This window comes from Typopeltis vanoorti, chromosome 11, assembly GCF_054136105.1.
Source record: "Typopeltis vanoorti isolate ZY-2024b chromosome 11, IOZ_Tvanoo_1.0, whole genome shotgun sequence".
NCBI lineage: Eukaryota > Metazoa > Arthropoda > Arachnida > Uropygi > Thelyphonidae > Typopeltis > Typopeltis vanoorti.
In genome coordinates, this window is record NC_143559.1 from 23120591 (window position 1) to 23142787 (window position 22197).

A 22197-nucleotide genomic window follows, 5' to 3' on the forward strand; every position below is an offset into this window, starting at 1 on the left:
TTCTAGTAGACAACTGGAATCGAACTTATAATGATCTTTCATCTGGCGGACTAGCACTATGGAACGAAACACCTTTTCTATGAATACACGGGCACTATGGACAAAAGATTTCATAAAAATTTAGAATAATAAAATGCCTAAGACCAAGAGAAGGAATGCCTCAAACGTTTTACATATGTTTAGAGATTGTATTAGAAACTGAGATATATGATGTCAAAGAATTGCTATTGCAATCTGGACAGTGATGCATTCTTTACTTTTCACTGACTAGGCGATAACAGTCGAAGGAAGAAATGTGTAGAATGCATGACAAAAAAAAAGTTAATTACAGGCATATGGACTGCACAAAACAGAATATCTGTTAGTAGGAGATGGATATGGTTTGAATATATGAATATCCTATCTAACCATTGCATGTTAGGTTTGATAGCTGCCACATCCAAGTAACTTGACTTCCTTGACATTTGATTAATGTTCTGATAGGCTGGTGAATTCTAACTGCATAGTGTACTCTGGCTGTCAACTGCATGAGTTCTGGCTGGTTTGCCTGTTTTTTGAGATGAAAAACCCTTCCAATGCTGCATGAGACCGGCTAACACAACTTCAAATGATAAGCACTGATAGTGTTTCTTCGCACTCTAGATGTGATTCTAACCCAACTCTTTACAACCTAAGGCCATCGTCGTAAACGACTGAGCTATATAGGCTCATCCAGAAGTCGAGAAACTTGAATCGATTGAGCACTTCAAATATCTAGGAACAATAATACAAAAATCCGGAACTTGCGAAAGACAGAGACTTTCACAAAACCAAGCTAGAGAAGCATTGCATATGTCAAATGGAATGCTATGGAATTGAGTCGAAACATACATGAAAAAAAAAAAAAGAAAAAAGAGGAGTATTATGAGGTGAACAATACTCACCATATGGCCAAAAAATTATATTTGTTTTCTCTAGACAGAGAAAACATGGGAACGTGGAGGGACTTCGAGAGGAGGGTCATTACAAGCTATTAGAGAAAGAATGTACACTACGACCTTATAAATAGACAAACTTAACAACAGGAAATAAAATATAACTGCCGACAAGCAGAGATTCCTGAAGAAGCAAAAGCAGCACAAGAACAGTCAAAGAAAATGAGCATGCAATACGTTGGCTTTGTAATGAAGGTATTCTTGGTCGTCGAATTTCATACTCAAACATTTTCTCATCTTTATCATTGCCTGTGTATACAAGCACAGTTTCTATACCACCAAATGAAGGAGTGGAACAAGTAACTATTAGCGTACTGGAAAACGAGTAAATATACTGTAATTAGTAGCACGGAATCCACGCACTCAAACTTGGTACAAACGGGTTATTGTAGTGGATAAGGGTGTCTCTCGAGCAGCAAAATCGGATTTACCCATATAATTTCTAGCGGAGTTAAGAACTTTTGTCAGCCCATCACCGTCATCATGACTAGTATTTTTTTCTGTGATTTCTTCATGAGTGTATGAGAGACCGACGATTTCTATTGTGCGCTTGAGATAGTATTTTCAGTTATCACGATAATCAAAATCCATATACAGCTCATTCAAGAACATATGCACCAGTATCTTTGAACAAATTAATAGGATATGTGCTGCAAATCAGGCTTATAAGACTTTTGTACTAGTAGCTTCTCACATAACCCAATAGTAGACATATTCCATGATGTGTTAAATGAAGTTTCATGGTTTGAAGGAGACGTATGTGGTTCATGACAGATTTCTGCCAGAATACAAGGAAAATATGATCAGGAAGATTATGATAACAAGCAGAGAAAGAGCTGGAAGCGCAACTAACCATACTTTTATTCTCATTACTGGCAGAATAACAAGGCAGACATCAAGACAGATATGGCAAATGAAGGTAGGGCAAAAATATTCCATAACATAAAAGATGCAAAATAACAGATGTATCAAACTATAGGTCATATATATTAAAAGTGAGATTTCCAAAAATTTGGTGATGGACAAAATTCAGGAACGGATGGTCTATTGGGGAAAAGAACACAGTTTAGCAATGAGTAGGCTTGCCTTAGTCATTAACTTATTTCCCCTAACAGTGATGGTCGAGCCGGATACAATGTGATAACGTTGGACTTTTCAAAGCCATTTAAGATGGTGCTGGAGAGCAGGAGATCTTAAGAGTTATACCTGAAGGAACTAAGGTTATGAGACAAACAAACTGTCTGTTAAGTGGGTTATGGTAGTTTGTCTGTTTTTCAGAATAAAAGTGACTCATGGAGAGGCATCAAGGAATATTATACGATTAAATAAAATCGAGGAAAAAGAGAAAGCAGGAGACCAATAATGTGATACAGGACTTTGCAGTAGACCACTGCTGTTAACAATATCATACATATTTTGAAGGGTGGTAAATATTTGTTTGATTGAAATGATCCCAAAGTGGGAGAGAAACAGTAAATAAGGGCGGGTACAAATCCAAGAGAGAAGTATCAAACAGGGTCGTGTTCATGGGTATGCGACCTTTGCATTCCCACAGAGCCTCACACTTGGTACAGTGCATAAATATGACAAATTCATGAATTTTGTTGGAATCAATTAGGAAAATTTTATTTTGTGGCGTTTGCCCACCACGGCGCTTGGCCGCACGAAGGAAGACTTCGTTTCGAGTGTAGTCGGCGACTAGAGGAAATTTTTCTAAGCCTTTTTTCGACCGGTTCCCGAATTAGTCGATCTCTGGCACGGGCAAGCGGGTTTTTCCTCCCGGAAACTCGGGTTTTTCGTCCCGTAAACTCAAGAAAATCGACCGTAGAACCCACATTATTTCAGACATTAAATATATTGTGTTAGGGTTAGGGACCACGAAATGGCGGCACATTTGAGCCGTCTCTCTTCACTGTGTATCGCTTAATTGGTGATAGCCTTGGGCCATCTATCTCTGATTGGTACCAGTGGAGATTGAACTGCCCACTCAATCTCCAAAAGTTACATAGGGCTAAATGGTCTCGCCTACTCCCGTATTCGGGAATAAAAAGGCGTTAGTTGATTTTTTTTATTATTTTATTCCTTTATTTTATGTTTTACTTTATTTTATTTATTTTTATTATTAATTTAATTTGTTTTTTTATATTAATTATTTTTACAGCCTGTGTAGCTCAGTGGATGTGTCGTTTGCATATCACGACGTTTGACCGCAGAAGACTTGGTTTCAAATCTAGTCGGCGACTAGATGAAATTTTTCTAAGCCTTTTTTCGACCGTTTTCCGAGTTAGCCGATCTCTGCCAGGGACGAGCGGGTTTTTTTCTACCGGAAACTCGGGTTTTCCATCCCGTAAACTCAAGAAAATCGATCGTAGAACCCACACTGTTTCAGACATCAAGTATATTGTGTTAAGGTTAGGGCCCACGAGATAGCGGCACTTGTGGAGCCGTCTCTTCACTGCGTTCTGCTTAATTAGTGATAGGCTTGGGCCAGCTATCCCTGATAGGGTACCAGTGGAGATTGAACTGCCCACTCAGTCTCCAAAAGTTAGATAGGACTAAAACGGCCTTGCCTACTCCCTATACAGGAATAAAAGGCTGATTTATTATTATTATTGGCTACTCCATGGTTAATTAATGGCGGGAGATCCTAAACATCATGCCAAGCACTATCTAAAATCCACATAGTACCTATCACACTTTGCTTTGAACTCATTCACAGTCACAGCACCCACAACAGACTCTGGCAACCTATTCCACTCAGTGACCATTGTCCAAGCAATACATATATTTCTTATACCCATGCTAACTACACTCGTGCTCAGTTTCCCAGAATGGCCACTATTTCTCAAATTACCACCAGACCTGTGTTGAAAAATTTCCTCTGTATTAATCTTGTAATATCCCTTCAGTAATTTGTATTTCAATCATATCACCCTCTTTCCACCTCTCAACCAATTTCTGTAACACACAAATCTTCAACCTGTCATCACAAGGTTCATTCCATAGACGTACTACCATCCTGGTTAACTGTCTATGAATCTTCACCTCCTCCTCATCATCAAGAAACCCAGGTGACTAGATCTGCATGCAGTCATACCCAGGCTTGATAAAGAGATATAACATGATTGTCTCTGTTTGTCAGGATATTCATCAGTAACCAAACGATCCGATGAGCTGCTTTAGTCACTTCTGCAATATGCCCTCTAAACTTTAACTCCCTATCCACTAACATTCTCAAATCCCTGGCTTCGTTGATTTCCTGAAGTACAGTTCCATCAATGTGGTACAGAACTAGTAATCTTTTCACTCCAAAATGCATAATCTTACACTTGGCACATTAAACTGATATCCATTCTTCTTGGCCTAGACTGCCAGTTTATCCAAATCATCCTGCAAAATTTTAACATTATCTGTAATTAATTATTGATCTACCAAACTTTGCATCACTGGCAAACAAATGAGCACAGTACTTACTCTCATATCCTTTCCCATTTCAGTAATGTAAAATTAAATAGTAGTGGCTAAAGAACAAAGCCCCGTGACTCGCCACTACTTACAGACCTTCTACTGGGTGCTACTCCTCAATAAAGTGCTCTCTGATATCTCTCTCTCTCTATCAACCACCTTCTTATCTACTTCACCGACTTGATATCCATCCCCCATGTGCTGCAATTTATTGATTAGAATTCCATGAGGTGTCCTGTCAAAAGCTTTTGCAAAGTCCAGCAGTATCACTGAAAATCCATTACCATTCTCCAACTCAGCTGTCACTTTATTATGAAACATGAGCAAGTTACAGAGACAGGACCTACAGGAACCATGCTGTTCCCCCATACAGTATCCCATTTCTCTATTTTGCTCTTGACCAACTTTCCCAGTACCTTGACTACTATAACTCCTGATATTGCTGATCAGGAATTAATGATTAATATATCATTAATTTGATATATTAATCCTGATGCCTCCTTAATGCAATGGAATTATTCCCCCCTCTTTCAACTCCCTTGGGACTAATTCAGAGCTGCCACTTAGATTAAATAATGTCAAAGGCACTGCCAATTCCCTAGCGCCTTCTAGTAAACCTCGAGCTGGTATGACCAGCTCGAGTTTTAAATGGTATGACTATACTATCTAATTGCATAGCTGAATTCACCTCTATGTTCTGTAATATGCTATGCACCTCCAGTTCATTTACCTCAGTTTTCATATAACCTTTTGTCTTTCTCATCATCATCATCATCATCATCATACATATCAAGGATTTAGGCCTAGTATGGCCTGTTCCGGCCTTAGAAGTCATCGTTGAATCGTTTAAGAGGACATCCTGGTTTTCTTTTTCCTAATGGCTTGTACTTTAAGGCTTGTTTTGGTAATCTTTCTGTTTTCATTCTTTGAACGTGTTCCATCCATCTATGTTTATATTTTTTAATTTTTTCAATTACTGGTTCTTGGTTTAATTCTTTCATAATATCTTCGTTTCTTTTGTGATTAAATAGGGTATACTTTGCAGTTTTTCTCATAAACTTCATTTCTGCTGTTGTTAATCTTTGTTTGTCTTTTTGTTTTATTGTCCAGATTTCGCTTCCATACATTAAGACCGGTAGGGCTAATGTATTGTATACTTTTAGCCTGGTTTGTTTTTGAACTAGGTTTGGTTTAAATATAGAGTTAATTACTCCTGTTATTTTTAAATATTTTGCAATTTTTGTTTATATATTTTTCATTTTCATAAGTGATCATACATCCTAAGTAGTTAAATGAATTCACCTGTTCTAAGATCTTGTTATCTAATACTATTTTAGTTGTTGCTGGATCTTGTCCTTTAAAGGCCATAGTTTTTGATTTTTCCGTTGATATTATCATACCATAATCTTTGGATCTCTCATTTAGATTTAAAATAGCTTTCTGTAAGTTATCTTCAGAATTTGTAATTATTATTTGGTCGTCTGCAAAGAGGAGAGTGTTCAAGTTAACTGTAGGTGAAAGTTTAATTCCTTGATGTAAATTTTTACTCCATTTTATTATTATTTCATTTAAGTAGATATTAAAAAGAGTTGCTGAGAGGGGACATCCCTGTCAGACCCCTTGGTTTATCTCTCTTGTATATGATAGCTCATGATTTAATCTTATTTGTATTTGATTATTTTCATATATACTTGTGACAGCTTTTAGGATATTATTTGGTATTTGTCTTTCTTTTAATATGTTAAATAATATGTTTCTTTTAACTTTGTCAAATGCTTTTTCAAAGTCAATAAATGCAATATGTGTTTCTAAATTATATTCTCTTCTTTTCTCTATTATTAATTTTAGGCAGAAGGCTGGGTCTATACATGATCGTCCTTTTCTAAATCCATTTTGTACCTCTAGAATAAAGTTTTCGGAATATTTCATTAGTTTGTTATTTAAGATTCTGCTGTATATTTTGTAACATGAATTTAGTATACTGATACCTCTATAGTTTTTAGGGTCATCTCTATTACCTTTCTTAAAGATAGGAATCACAATTGCTTTTTTCCATTCTATTGGGGGGATACCAGTTGAGTAAATTTTATTTAAAAATAATAAGTCTTCCTTTGAATCTTGTTCCTGCGTATTTATATAGTTCTGAACATAGCTTATCTTCTCCAGGTGATTTTCCGTTTCTTGTTTCTTTCAGTTATTCAGCTGATTTCTAATTCTTCTTCAGTTATTTCCTTTTCATTTTCATTAATTGTTTGCCAGTTGTCTTTTTAAAAATATTTGTCTGTCCACAGTTTTGTGTAGTAATTTAGAAATTCTTCTAATTTCAACTCAGTGTTTAATTTTATGTTTTCTTTGGTATCTGCATTTAGGTGTTTCAAAATCTTATATACAATGGGTCTTATTTTATATAAATCATGTTCTAAATTAGAAACAAATTTATTCCATGATTCTCTATGTCTTTTTCTGACTTCTCTTTTAGCTATGGCTCTTATTCTTTTATATTCTATTTCATCTTCTAATCTTTTACTGCTTAACCATTTGTGATAGGCTTCTTTTTTCTTTTTGATTATTTCTTTGATTGTATCATCCCAGATCTTCAGTTTTTTTCTTTTATTGAATTTTTTGGTCTTTCCTAAGCTTTCATTTGCTGCTGCATTTAGTATCGTTTTTATATTAAGCCATTCTATTTCTATTTCTTCATTTTGTTTTATTTTATCTAGATACTGGTTAATTCTTTGTTCATATAGCCATTGTACATTTGTGTCATTCAATAGTCTAGTTTTATAAACAAATGTTTCAATTTTTCTTTCTGTTCTTGTTACTTGTAGCCATTTAGGTGGTAATCTTAATTTTATTTTAACAAGGAAGTGGTCACTGCTTATTTCATATCCTCTGTGAACTCTAACATCTAGTGAAAATTTTGATGTCTTTTCATTTAATATGAAGTAATCTAATATTGATTTCCATCCTCTTGCTGCCCAAGTATATTTATGTATGTCTTTATGTTTATAGAAGGAATTCATTATTTTTAGGTTATTATAAACTACAAAGTCAATCAATTTTTTACCATTTCTGTTTAGAATGTGTTCTCCATGTATTCCTATATTATTATTAATTTTCGTGTTTCCAATTCTTGCATTTAAGTCTCCTGCTAAAATTATGTAATCATTTTTATTTATTTTATTATATATGTTTTGTAGCTGATTATAAAAATCAATATTATCCTGTTCTCTTCCTTCTTCTGGGGCATATAAACCAATTATTGTTAAATAGCCTCTATTTTTATTCTAGCTTCTATTATTCTTTCATTCCATAATTTATAATGTTTTAACTGTTTTGAAAGGGAGTTATGAATCCAAATCATGACTCCTGCTTGTGCTCTTTGGTCTCTGTCGACTCCACTGTATATCACATTAAAATTTTGAGTTCTCATAGTTCTTTTTAATTTCTTTTTTGTTTCAGTAATTACTGCTATTTTAAAATTTCTTTCATTTAATAACTGGTCTAATTCTATTTCTTTATATGCTATTCCTCTTACATTCCAGTTTGCTATGTGTATTATATTTTGTCGTTTCCATTTTCGTTTTACCTTTTCCATTCCAGGGTCATTTCCCATAGATTCAATCCGATTATCTTTTTCTGTCAGCTTACAAGTATGGTTATGTTCTCCATGTCAGGGGACTAGCCTGACGATGGAATATTGTCTTTCTCATTAGTGCAATATATCCACATGGATGATATACTCTTGTAAAGTGTTCACTTAGTAATTCTACTATTTCGCCTGATTCAGTTACCTCTCTACCATCGGCATTCATTAAAATCATTCTGCCATAAGCATTCCTCCTTTTACTTGCAAAATACGCAAAGAACTCTTTGGGATTATCTTTGGACTGCACTGCTAATTTGCTTTCATACTCTGTTTTTGCCTTTCTTCCCACACCGGTTACCCATCTGGCCTCTGCTTTGTACTGCTCATGTGCCTGTTAGTCATCTTTCTCCTCGAATCACCTCTACAATTTTTTTTTTCTTTTTTGTAACTCCACTTAATGATGGTATTCATCCATTTAACTCCCAATTGATTTATTCTCCTGACTCTAGGTATGCAGTCTGCTATTACTTTCCTCAAAACTCAATTACCACTTCCTATGCATTATCAACATCGAGCCCTTGCAGCTTCACATGGCATGGCACTGACCGAAATAATGTCCTAATCTTGTTATATGTACTAGCCCTGTAATTTCACATATACTCTCTCTTCTAACTGAAATTTCCACACATTTAGCCACCTCCCAGGTCATGACCATATGATCACTCTCAACAATTGTGGCAATGTGGTCATATTGATAACCCGTAAATTCTGTGATGCAACTGCTAGATCCAGCACTCTCAAAACTCTAGTACATTGCATCACATACTGTCTCAGGTAATTATTCTTTGTAACTGCATAAATTCCATTTCCTTCCTCCCACTTGTTTTTATCTTTTTATCACCTTTTATTCCCGTATAGGGAGTGCGTGAGGCCAATTTAGCACTATCTAGCTTTTGGAAACTGAGTAGGCAGTTCAATTTCCACTGGAAATCAATCAGAGATAGCTGGTCCAAGACTATCAATAATTTTAATCGTCCAGTGAAAACGCAGTTAACAAGTGCCGCCATCTCGTGGTCTTTAACCTTATTAATGCCTGAAATAGTGTGGGTTCTATGGGTCGATTTTCTTGAGTTTCCAAAATGAAAAAAAAAACCGAGTTCTCGTGAGATAAAACCGGCTTGTCAGTGCCACAGATCGACAAACAGGAGAACCAATCGACGAAAGGCTTAGCAAAAGTTCCTTTGGGCAACTAGAATCGTACTCAGAGCGTTCTTTCTTCATGAGAGTTAGGCTAATGCCTAGAGGCGCTTCCACTGATAATTTATTAAACTATTAGGACATTTATTATTAAATTTATAATGTCCTATTGGTTTAATAAAATAATTTATTAAACCAATAGGACAATATGTACATCATACAACATTTACAATATATACAACTGTTTTTACCCTGAGGGGTATTATTATTTCTTACAATTCTGTGAAATTGCTTCTTGCAATTCTATAGTCCTACAAACCATTGTGGTTTATATGTAAGTTCATTTCTGCTTTCATTCGAATATTTTTTTTAAAATTATTTCGTATTTAAGACATTTATTATTACATTTGTGACATATTTAGGTTTTTCCATACTTATTTTTAATTACATAAGAATAGTTACGTAACAATAATTATATCCTTAGTTACTTTCAGTTTTGTACACTAATTCCATTTGTTTTGCGATTATTAATAATATAAATTGTTAATTTCAGTTCCCTTCCAGAAACTGTATTCTTAACTGATTTTGACGATTCTTTTTAGAGAATATTCTCTCTCTCTCTCTCTCTCTCAAACATACACTAAAAATTCTCCCTGTTTAGCTACCTAGATGAATAACTTGCTAAGTTTGGTGGGAAGTGAACTAAGGACGTCCATTCTTCTACATTAATATTTTTTAAAAGGAGAGAGTTCCTCATTGCATCTTGAGGATATTAATGGAACCCTGACAGGATATTTTCGCTGCCTTTTCTTTCGTGCATAGACGTCATACCTGTATGACCAAATAGCATACATACTTATTACAGTTATAATAGCATACATAGTTATAATAATACATAGTTATAATAAGCCCAGTTTTAAGCAATGTATTCCGACTTCCAATAAAATATTTTTCTTTCATGCATGTACGTCATATCTGATGATCAAATAGCATACATAGTTATAATAATTATGACTATTTATACTCTACCTAGCTTCTTAACATTTAGCCAAAATAGTACATTTTCATTTATAACCGGAATCTGTGGATTTCACAACACTCCAGATTTCTTCTGCTTTTTTACAATAAATCATAATGTGGCAAAGTGTTTATGGTTCATTATAATAGCGATAGGTTGCAGAGCTATCCAACGGTATGCCTTTTGCCACAACCCATATTTTGGTCAGCAAATATGCACTTTGAAGAAAAATATTTTACTGGAAGTCGGAATACATTGCTTAAAACTGGGCTTAGAATAATCTCTCCTATTCGCTGTTCTCGGTCCTGGGGTATAGGGAAAGTGGACCTAGAAAACTTTGAAACTGTATATTGTTAATGATTTGGGATTTAGTAACTTCTGTATTGAACAATTCAGGCTCTTCTTATCTATTTATTTAATCCATTTATTTTTTGCTTATACACAGTAAATGCGCAGGCATGTTTAAATCTGGAGATTTTTTGCAGTGGTGGTTATAGGCGTTGTGGTTGGAATGATGTCCCAGTGAAGATATTAATAAGTCTCAGACTAGCGTTGGCGTTACCAGTGACCAGGTGCTTTTCATGCATATATCCTTCAGAAAAATTATTCACAATCTAGTATTTGTAAGGAACGCTTGTCGTCACTTGCTTGAAAACGAAATCGCTAATTTTCTTTATTCTGAGGACATAATAACAGATTGCCTTAAAACAAGTAGGACAAAGTAAAACTTTTTTACATATCTCTGTGCATCTTAAAACATGTAAAAGATTTCATAAATATATTTTTGCATCTAAAAGTTATTTTTATTTTTCTATTCAAAATGTGATATGAACATATCCACACTGATAAAAAACAATGCGAGTTTTTCCGTGTACAAAATGTCTAGGCACCCTTTTTTACCCCCAAGAAATATTTGGGACGCATTCGTATCTTCCATACTGACTACAAAATATGGAGTCGGTGCTGGAATCAAACTATAGACAGTAATCCAGGAGTGGTTAAAATTTGGGAAAAGTTGGTTAAGGTCACAATTCAGGAATCTATGAACAGGAACATCTTGAAATAGAACATCTCCATAGAACATCAAGATGTTCTATGGAGAGAGAGCACGCGACTCTGAAGAATAAATTACGCTTTAGAAATTTCTATAATAAAGTGACAGCTGAATTGGATAAAGGGAACAGTTACACGAACTGCTAGAATTTGAAAGATATTTGACAGGGTATTACGTAGAAATCAATTACATGAAATGAAGCCAGCAGTGATTAATATAATACAGATGATATGGTTCAGAGTCCTGCGGCACAGCAGTGGTGGTCAGAAGTTTGCCACAGGGCTCTGAACCAAGCAGTAGCTGCTTTTTAATTTATAGTATGGAATGATCTGGGAAAAAAAACCCAGCTATCTGTTGAATAGAGAGAACAACAGTGTCTAAAGTTGAGATTCTGAAGGATGACGTAAAATAAGTTAAAACTGGAAACTGATGATTAATCGCTTTAATCTCAAAAGATTACAATCTGTGCATTACACTGATTGGATTAGTCTGCCAGAAGTTGAATGGATAAAAGAATTGGAGATGACAATGAACTAGAAACTGAACGCAAAACAGAAAAACTTCTTCAAAGGATCATGTTGACGTGAAAGACACTGACAAATAGGAATAGAGATCTTATCCCTGTTCCTATTATATTATAAAAAAAATGTTGCAAACAAGATTTTATATGCATGCAACAAACGTTTTCCGTATATGAAGAAAGGGATCACCACTGATAGTGTTACATGACTATCGGGATGACCTCTAACAGTCACGGTAAGACTTCAGTCAGCCAGGATGTGATGGTTACATTTTTTCTTGAAGGGTGAATGGCTGGAATAAGTTGGGAGGTAGTTTTGCTTTAGAAATTTCTATAATAAAGTGACAGCTGAGTTGGATAAAGTGAATAGTTACACGAACTGCTAGAATTTGCAAAGATATTTGACAGGGTACTACGCAGAAATCATGAATGCACTGTAACTGAATGAGTGTAATTACAGGTATGATAGACATTGTATGAATAACGGTTAATGTCGGCTCCTAAAGTAATGATCCTTATTGCAGGATTAAAAATCCCACAAATTTTTTTCACAAAACGAAATGCTCTGATAATGATTAGTTTGTTGACCTGGCTACCAGAATCAGACATACTAACTGGTATTGAGTGTAAAGGGTACAGTATTTTTAGGAAGGATAGAGAAGACAGAAGAAGAGGGGGGGGGGCATGCTGCTAATGATATCGAATGACTTGAATCCAGTTAGAGTTGAGACCTATGATTGTACTACTACTACTAAGAGTATTTCATGTGGCTGTGAGTTTGAAGCCATTTGGTGTGAGGTGGAATCTAACAAGATCAATTACATAATGTAGTGTTGTTACAGACCTGGTGGATCGGTTGCTAGTGATGAAGAAATGCCTCACCATATAGAAAAGATGGGCACGAAAAGAGTAATCATAATGGGAGACTTTAATTATCCAAATATTGATTGGGTAGCATTAGAATCTCATGAGAAGAATAAAAATGCATTTATTGAGCTGTTGGGGGACAACTTCCTCGGGCAGCATGTGACAGAGGGAACTCGGTCAAAGAGTGTTAGATTTAATTATAGTTTCAGAGGACATTTCAGTTAAAGACGTAACTGTTCTGCCTTCGGTTGGTGATAGTGATCATGCGGTACTCACTTGTGAAGTGAATAAGTGTATAAATGTTCCGCTCAGAAAAGATTACATGCTGAACTAGAAAGCTGGAAATTATGACCAACTGAGGAGTATACTGAGTTCAGTGGAATGGAATCGGTTGCTGAATGGGAAGAATTTTGACAGTGCATAGGAAGCATTTAAAAAATACTTAATTATGCAATATCAGAATGTGTCCCGAGAGTTTGACGAATAAATAGGGTAGGAATAAAATGGATGTGTAATCTTATTAAACAAGAGAATCATAAGAAAACTATGAGTTGGAAGGAATACCGTGTGCATAAGGATGATGTCCGTTATGAAAATTATAAGCAGCAGGCTAGAATAGTCACAACTGTTGTACAGAAAGCAAAGCCTGAGTATGAAAAGAAACTGGCTCTACAAACTAAAGATATCTCAAAAGAATTCTATCAATATACTGCTAGTAAAAGGAAGAATGAATTATGAAAGAATAACGATTAAGAATGCAGTGGTGTGAGGGTGACAGATTCAGAAGAGTTTGTTCAACTAATGAGTGTCAGTTTTCCTAAAAACTATCAAGCTGATGTATGCAACATTGAGTTCTCTGCTACCTCGTCACTGAATGAAGAAGCTCAGGTGTATGAAGAGGAGGTATTAGAGATGTTGCACAAAGTGAATAACAATTCAGCAATAAGGACTGATGTACTATCAGCATGGGTGCTAAAAGAGTATTCAGCCAGTGTACTGGCTATTCCTTTGACCAGGCTATGTAATTTGAGTTTCAGAACAGGGAAGATTCCACAGGAATGGAAAGAATGTATGGTATTTCAATCGCACAAGGGTGGTGCAAAAACAGATATATCCAACTATCGACAAATCAGTACATCAGCAGTGGTGGTGAAGATTTTGGAAAAATTGGTCAGGGCTCACATTCAGAAATGGGTTGACAGTGAATCTCTACTTGGCAATGAGCAACATGGGTTTACTAAGGGAAGATCATGTTTTAGAAACTTGCTCACATTCTATAACAATGTTACCATTGAACTAGACAAGGGGAATGGATACACCATGATACTTTTGGATTTCGCTAAGGTTTTTGACAGAATATACAGCATGGTAGACTGTTGCATAAATTGGAGAATATGGATTTGGATTATAGAATATTAACGTGGATAAGAGGATGGCTGAGCGACAGATATGAAAAAGTGGTATATGGGGGAGGTGAGTCTGCAAGATTTAAGGTAACCAGTGGTGTACCACAAGAATCAGTGCTTGTTCCACTGTAATTCAATCTGTACATTAATGATATTGGGAAGGATTTGACAAGCAACATACAACTATTTGCAGATGATGCAAAGATAGGTAAGTTAATCAGGAATGCTGCTGATACTTGCAAAATGATTTGAATAGGCTGGAATTGTGGGCATGGGAAAATGGATATCGGTTCAATGTCAGTAAATGTAAAGTCATTCACTTTGGACAAAGTGAATGATGTGATTCGACAAAGTGAATGATGTGATTATATCCAATGTCGTATTATATTGGTGGGATTATGACGGAATAAACAGATGAGGCTAGGGATCTTACAGTATTAGTAGATAGGCAGTTGAAGTTTAGGGCCATGCAGCAAAGACTGCAAATACAATTCAAAAGATAACTGCAATGCTGAAACTAACGTTCAGATGTAAAAATAAGGATGTGATTTTGCCTCTTTCAAGGCTTTGATAAGACATCACTTGGACTATTGTCTGCAGGTCTGGTCTCCTGCTTTCCGTTGATTCTGATATAATGGAGATAGTGCAAAGGAGAGTTAAAAATGATATCGAGATTGTGGAATACTGATTAGGAAGACAGATTGAGAATTTGTAGATTGCACACAGAAGAAAGAGGAGTGATATGATTGTGCATTATAAACTTCTGAAAGGGTCATATAGGATTTCAGTTAATGGAATTTTTCATTTTATGTAGGATGGGGAAGGGACAAGAGGGCATCATTGGAAGCTGAGAATGAACTAAGCCCTTATCCTGCAAAGAAGGGGGTGAGGGCTAGATTTTTCTCTCAAAGAGTGGTGTGTGATTGTAATGCATTGCCAGTAGTATGGGTGGCACTTCTGACCAAATGCTTATGGTGGACGTGGCTTCATGAGTCAGGAATTTCCCTGAGGGTATATGTGTCAATGGCTTCAGTTCTTGTGTTTTGGTTCGCGTATGGAATTGTGGGTGTTTTTTTTTGGTTCACGTATAGAATTATGGGTGATGGTAGAGATAAGGATTTGTGTTGTGATTGGTGGGACACTTTAAACCAAGTACTTCCGGTGGGCGTGGCTTCATGGGATTGGTCTGTTAGGAATTTCCCTTAGGTCATATGTGTCAATGGATTCAGTTCTTGTGTTTTGGTTCGCATAAGGAATTATGGGTGATGGTAGAGATAAGGAATCGTGTCGTGATTGGTGGACACTTCTGACCAGATCAAGATCAAGATAAGATAAGGAATCGTGACGTGATTGTTTGTTGTTATTGATTTTGGAATGTTTGGAATTTCGCTGGGGCCCCCTTTCTGTCAGAAACATCACGTGGTGTTTTGGTTTTGGCTATAGAATTGTGGGCGATGTTTTTGAGATAAGATATCTTGAAATTTTCTCAGGGTGACACACATCCGTCATTGTCATGTTTTGTTTGGTTGTCTAATGATAGGTGTATTAATTTCCAATACATTATGGGATATTTCTTTCTTTCCTGTTAAAAGTGGGAATTCTTAGAGTAGAGTAGAGTTGTGATGGTGTCCGTGTTTAGGTTTTCTGAATAATTTAATTATATATACTAATGTCACTCAAACATACGGGTTTTTTTTTTAATTTTTTATATAAATGGTTGTACTAATTTTCCATTACATTTTGGGGTATTTCTTTCCTGTTAAAGGGTGGGAATTCTTAGAGTAAATCGTGATGGCGGCAGTCTTTCGAGCTTTTCTGAATAATTAATTATATACCGGTGTCACTCAAATACACATACTTTTTTTTCCATACCTCATCTGTATTTTCTTCTATATTCATATGCTAATCAAGTTCATATTTTATTCATAATTCATCCGAATATTTTGATTTGTCTAAATTAATATCTTAAAGTTCAATAAATAAATAAATAAACAAATCGTGTGTGAATTCACGGTGATTTCAAAAGTATTCTTACTTAAACATACATAACACATCAAAGACACTGTTTGTTCTTTAAAGTTTACATATTTTTTTCACAGATATTATTTACAATGCAATATGCAGAAATAGGAACTTACATATCACCAATGCAAATGGTGCTTTTCTTGGCGTAACATTTCTTTGATGAGGCAAGTTTGAATGCCTGATTTTGATACTACTTCCCAAATGATTATGACAATTTCAGCGGTCACTAATATTACCAGTACTGCTATAAAAGCAAGTATCTGGCACTTTTGCGATAGTTCTTGATTTTCACCTGCAAAGAAAAAAAAATCATTGATAGCAATGGAAAAGTCAGCAGATTACTATAATCCTAATACAGTAGTTAGTTTTGGAAGTATCAAAACTTTACAGAAACACACAAATTTGCCACATGAAACCGTGAAAAGTTGGTTAGCAACACAACCTACTTATGTAAGACATAAACCCATTAGAAGAAAGTTTAAACGCAATCAAATCAAAGTTCCGACACTTTTACATACTTTTCAATGTGATTTGGCAGATATGTCATCCCTTGCAAAAGAGAATGGGTGGGTGTGTTTCCTTCTTGTATGTATTGATTGTTTTTCCCGATTTGCGTGGGTTCGAACACTGAAGAAGAAATCAGCAGACGATGTTGTTAATGCTTTCGAGTCTATTTTTAAAGAGGAAGTGCCATGTTACATAAACACTGATCAAGGAAAAGAGTTTTGCAACAAGAAAGTTCGTGCATTGCTTAAGAACCATAATATTCATTTCTACATGACCAGGAGCGAAATGAAAGCGCCAATTGTAGAAAGATTTATCAGAACATTGAAAACAAAGATCTACAAATGGATAACGTATACTAAAAGTATACGTTATCCATTTGTTAACGTATACGACAGTATACGTTAACAAATGGATAACGTATAACTAAAAGTTATACGTTATCTATAACTAAAATGGATAACTAAAAGTTATACGACAGTTTTGCCGACCCTTCTACATACTTATAACCTCACACCACACCGCACTATCGGTATGGCTCCTTCGCAAGTTAACCTTCACAATGAGGATCGTGTTTGGAAATATTTGTACGGAACCCAAGAGGAGACTACCAAACCAAAATTTCAAGTAGGTGATAGTGTGGTTTTAAGTGATGATACCCACAAATTTAGAAAAGGGTATTGGGGTAACTGGACACGAGAATTGTTCACTATTGCTCAGGTTATTAAGAGAAACCCTGTAGTATAGTACATAGAGTTCGCAGTCGGGACGGAGAGATAGTGGAGGGAGCTTTCTATGAACCTCAGCTGCAAAATGCTAATATACCCAATGAACTTCCGGAAGACGTGTATCTAATCGAACAAGTACTTAAGCAGCGCAAACAGAAAGGAAAACTTCAGTATTTTGTTAAGTGGCTCGGTTATCCCTCATCGTATAATTCTTGGGTTCGTAGCGAAGATGTTTTACTTAACCCTTCCCAGTAATGCCAATATGAAAATGTTTCCTACAAACACGCAAACGAAATTTCAAGTGGAATTACCACACGAGATCAGACTTAAAAGGTAAATGAGAAGTTGCTCTTGCCGAAATTCATCTTCCGGGAGAATTTAATAACATCGATTCCGGTTACGATGAGTTTCATATGATACGTGCAATTGGTGGAGGAGTCAACAATGTCGACAACAACAACATCACAGGAAATAAAGTTTTCGAAAAGTCTAAAGAAGGATTTTACAAAGTGTACAAGATTCCCCATGGCAGTTACAATTCACCCTCTGAAGTTCTTCAAGCAGTGTTTGATGTGAGTTCTGTGATTACTGGAAAAAAGAACGCAAACACCATTTCTCTGACAGTCCCAAAAGATTACAACCTGTTGTTTCCCAAGGAGGCCTCGGGTTTGGGGCTTCTACTGGGTTTTAATCAGATTGGTGTTAAACTGAAAGGTACAATCACAGGGAAATATCCAATTGATATAAAGAGGGATGTAGCCGCATATTTTGTTTATTCTGATTTAATCCAAGAACAGATAGTTGGTGATACATGTGCACCATTGTTACGAGTTGTTCAGTGCAGCACTAAGTGTTCCTTCGTTTTTGCTCAACCTGATTATTATCCGTTACGAAAACAAACATTTCAGTCAATTAGCATTGAAATTCGTTCTGACAGCGGCGAGTTGTTCCACTTTCGGGGTGGCAAGACAATAGTTAAATTACAGTTCCGACAAGTGAAGGATGACTGATTATCTCAGATATTACACATTGCAGGCAGGTGGGGCTCAAATGTTTACGGGGCCCCCAATACGGCGTGGGTACGGATTAGGTAGCATTTTCAGAAGTGCTCCTTTCTAAGTCCACTTTTAAAACCTGCAGCTCAATCTGTCGGTCGTCAAGCCTTAAAAGCCGGTCAGCATATGATAGGAGATGTATTGGAAGGGGTACCTGTACGTCGAGCCTTTATAAACAGAGCATCAGAAGCTGGGAAAACCATTGCTGAAAAGGCTCAGAGTCGATTACTTCAGAGAGAGGTCAAGGAAGCAAGAAGAAAAAAACGAATACTAAAACGCGCAAGCGAGATGACATCTTTTGCTGAGGATATGATGTCAGAGTTAGATCTTTTTTCCCACCCTCGTGTCAACATGTGTGTGGAAAGAAGTTCTTATGTCACCCACCAACCAATATCCAGTACTGACAGTGGAGGTCCTGTGGAATATTGCATACCAGGTACATCTGAAGAATACTTGGATTTGGGAAACTCATACCTACGTGTTCGTGTGCGCATCACTAACAATGATAATAAACCTATCGAAGATTCTTCAGTTGGTGTTGTGAATAATTTTTTCCATTCCCTGTTAAGTCAAATTGACTTTTTTCTCCAATATAAATAAACTAGTGAATGTGGCATCAGACACGTATCCTTATAGGGCTTATATTGAAAACCTACTAAATTATGACAGAGATGCTAAAAACAGTCAACTCACAAATGAACTATTTGTTAAAGATGATGTGGCTAATGTTAGTGTTATGTTTACCAAAAGTGAATGTGGGATGCGTAGACGACAAGCTCGAATTAACCAATCGAAAAGTGTCGAGATGCTTGGGCGAATACACGCTGACATCATGCATCAAGACCGGTACTTGATCACGTTACTGTTCGTGTTCGTATGGTTCGCAGTTCTCCCGAATTTTGTTTATTGACTGCAAATGTTGATTCTAAGGCTAAAGTGCAAATTGAAGAGGCTACACTTTTTGTCCGCAAAGTCAAAATAAATTCAAAGATTCAACTGGCTCACCTGTCTGTGTTAGACGTCAAACATGATATACCCCATCAATCGTGTGCAAGTGTCTTATTTTTCGATTCCCAAGGGTATGTCAGATGCCACACGAGACAATCTGTATCTAGGTGAAATACCATCTAGATTAATTATTGGACTGGTCGCTAGTGATGGATTTAATGGCACTTTCAACAGAAATCCATTTAATTTTCATCATTTCAATCTGAATTTTCTTGTAGTGGCAGCTGACGGTATTCAGTATCCCTCACAACCTTTGACTCCGAACTTCAAAGAAAGGCATTACAGCAGATGTTACATGTCACTGTTCACATCAGTAGGTAAATGGAACAGAGACTGTGGTAATGACTTTTCTTATGAAGAATACGTAAAGGGAAACGGTCTCTATGGATTTGACTTATCGCTAGATCAAAATGCCGTTGCTCCCCATGTCAGCCTGTTAAGAAGAGGAAGTGTGCGACTCGAAGTTAAATTTGCTCAACCTCTTCCTGAAAACATCACAGTGGTTCTTTATGCAGAATTTGAGTGTACATTATCCGTAACAAAGGATCGTTCTGTGTTACTGGACTATGAACACTGAACAATCAGTAAGCATACTAGAGTTAGAACCCACCACGAGAAAAGTGGGTTTAGGAGTTTGTGCTCGTGATGAATTGCCACAATATCCGATCAGAAAACAACAGTCGATGTTCGTAGTGAACACAGATCCGACCTGGTTGCCAGGACAACATTGGCAAGCTATCTATATTAAAGACAAACACGGTGATTTTTTCGACAGCTTCGGTCGTCCACCCGAAAACGATATTGTTAACTTTCTGAATATTAACACTAATAAATGGCATTATAATTCTGTAGCTGTACAAGCTAAGGAATCTGTCGCGTGTGGTTTGCATTGTGTGTATTTTTTTAATATTGAGATGTCGTGGTCTTTCTATGCAAAATATTATTAACAAATGTTATTCTCAGGATTTATGGTTAAATGATATTGTAGTAACTAATGCTGTTACATATCATTTACTGAAAATAAAAAAAAAAGTAAAAAAAAAATTGTTTTTTCACTTACCATTTTTTCCAAACCAGTTTCTTATTCCTACGTAGCTTTCGGGGAGATAGAGAGATGAATTTGGTACTCCTTCTTCGAGCTCTCTTGCGGGGAGGGATTGGAGTGGAAGCATTTTCTTCACTGGGACTGGCTGATGCTGATGGTTGATGGGAATGGTTCTGAGTATTTGGTATGTTCAGTAAAGGTTCTGGACGTGGTAGTCTATGTTCCTGTTGCTCTCCTTCTGTGAGAGCCAATTGGTTTTTCAACCCTAAATACTTTTGCAGAACATTTAAATATGCTTTTACTTTTTCATCTCCATGTTTATTTCTTATTTTCAAAATGGCAGTCATTTCATCATCGAGTGTGTAAAGTTCACGCTCCTCTGGTGATAGAAGGGTAAACTTTTTAAACATATTAATTTTCTAATAAGTGAAGTCAATAAAGGTACAATTATACTGCCTAATAATGGGAACAGTGCTCTCCCTTGCTGTAAAACCAGTTTTCTTCTGGTAATGAAGGGAAGCGATTTGTTACTTAGTGTTCTTATAATTTTTTTTTTCCTTCGTAGGCGTGACTTCTGATTATTTTTTAGTGGAATATTTCCACATAAAACATTTTTGCATATTTCACAGAGTGTGGTGATTTGGCTGGAGGTGCAATGTTTTAAAGCATCATTTGCTTGTTTGGGAGAGGAATGAGATAAGTACTTGATGAGATATTCATAGCGTTTGAGTCTATCAGCCATTCAGGGATAAATACTGTATTGGGTTCTTCTCCTGGCAAAATCCGTGACCTCAGGCATAAAATATCAGGTGTTTCCTGTCTAAAGTCTAAAATTAAATATGAGTGGGGTTCGCGTGTTGCATCTTTATAAATCTTAACTAACACGTTCGTTTGTCCTGGGAATACTTGGGAAGCTAAATGAGAAAACTGCAAAGAGTCTCGGGGATTTTTAAAAGCAATAACATAATGGCTGTTGAGAGAAATTGTACGAAAATGTGTACCTTTACAGAATAAATTTTGTGTCAGTAGAATGACACTAAGGTTACGGTGATGTGAACCTTTTATGAATACATCAGCTATTTCCGTGCTGTCCTTAGCCTGGTGAACCAAATCATCGATTATGAGTAAATTTCTCACATTAGAATCAAATTCAGGTAACTTCAAACCATTCACGAATTCTATATTGGTAATTTTTTTTAATTTATCTTGATTTTCACTGTAACAGTAAACGATTCGCTCTGGTGGTGGTTTGATTAGTTGATTACAATGTTCTATGAGAGACAACACGAATGTTGTTTTTCCTGACTGAGTAGCTCCCGAAATTATGCATGTAAATGGATGTATGAACATATCGAAAATGATAACATAATAAGACTGTGATTATTTTTATATAATCAGAGATCATGTAAAAACAAATAGGTAGTTATTTTAATATTTAAAAAAAAACTTATCTTTATTTATTTATTTATTTTTATTTATTATTATTATTATTTTTATCACAGTTACCATGCAATCATGCCAAGACGAAATTTTTCTTTTTTTAATTCTAAGAAAAAAAAAGCTATTGTGGAATAACAGTAACAATAACATTGATGTGAAAACTGTACAAGAGAAGGGCGACACTGCAAATTATCGTGTTGGGAAACAACCATGGATTTTTACCTACCAGGTAGAATGTGGTTTAGTTTCTGTCCCATAGATGGCATCTTTTGCTTATGGGGGTATGTAAGGAATTATCCTTT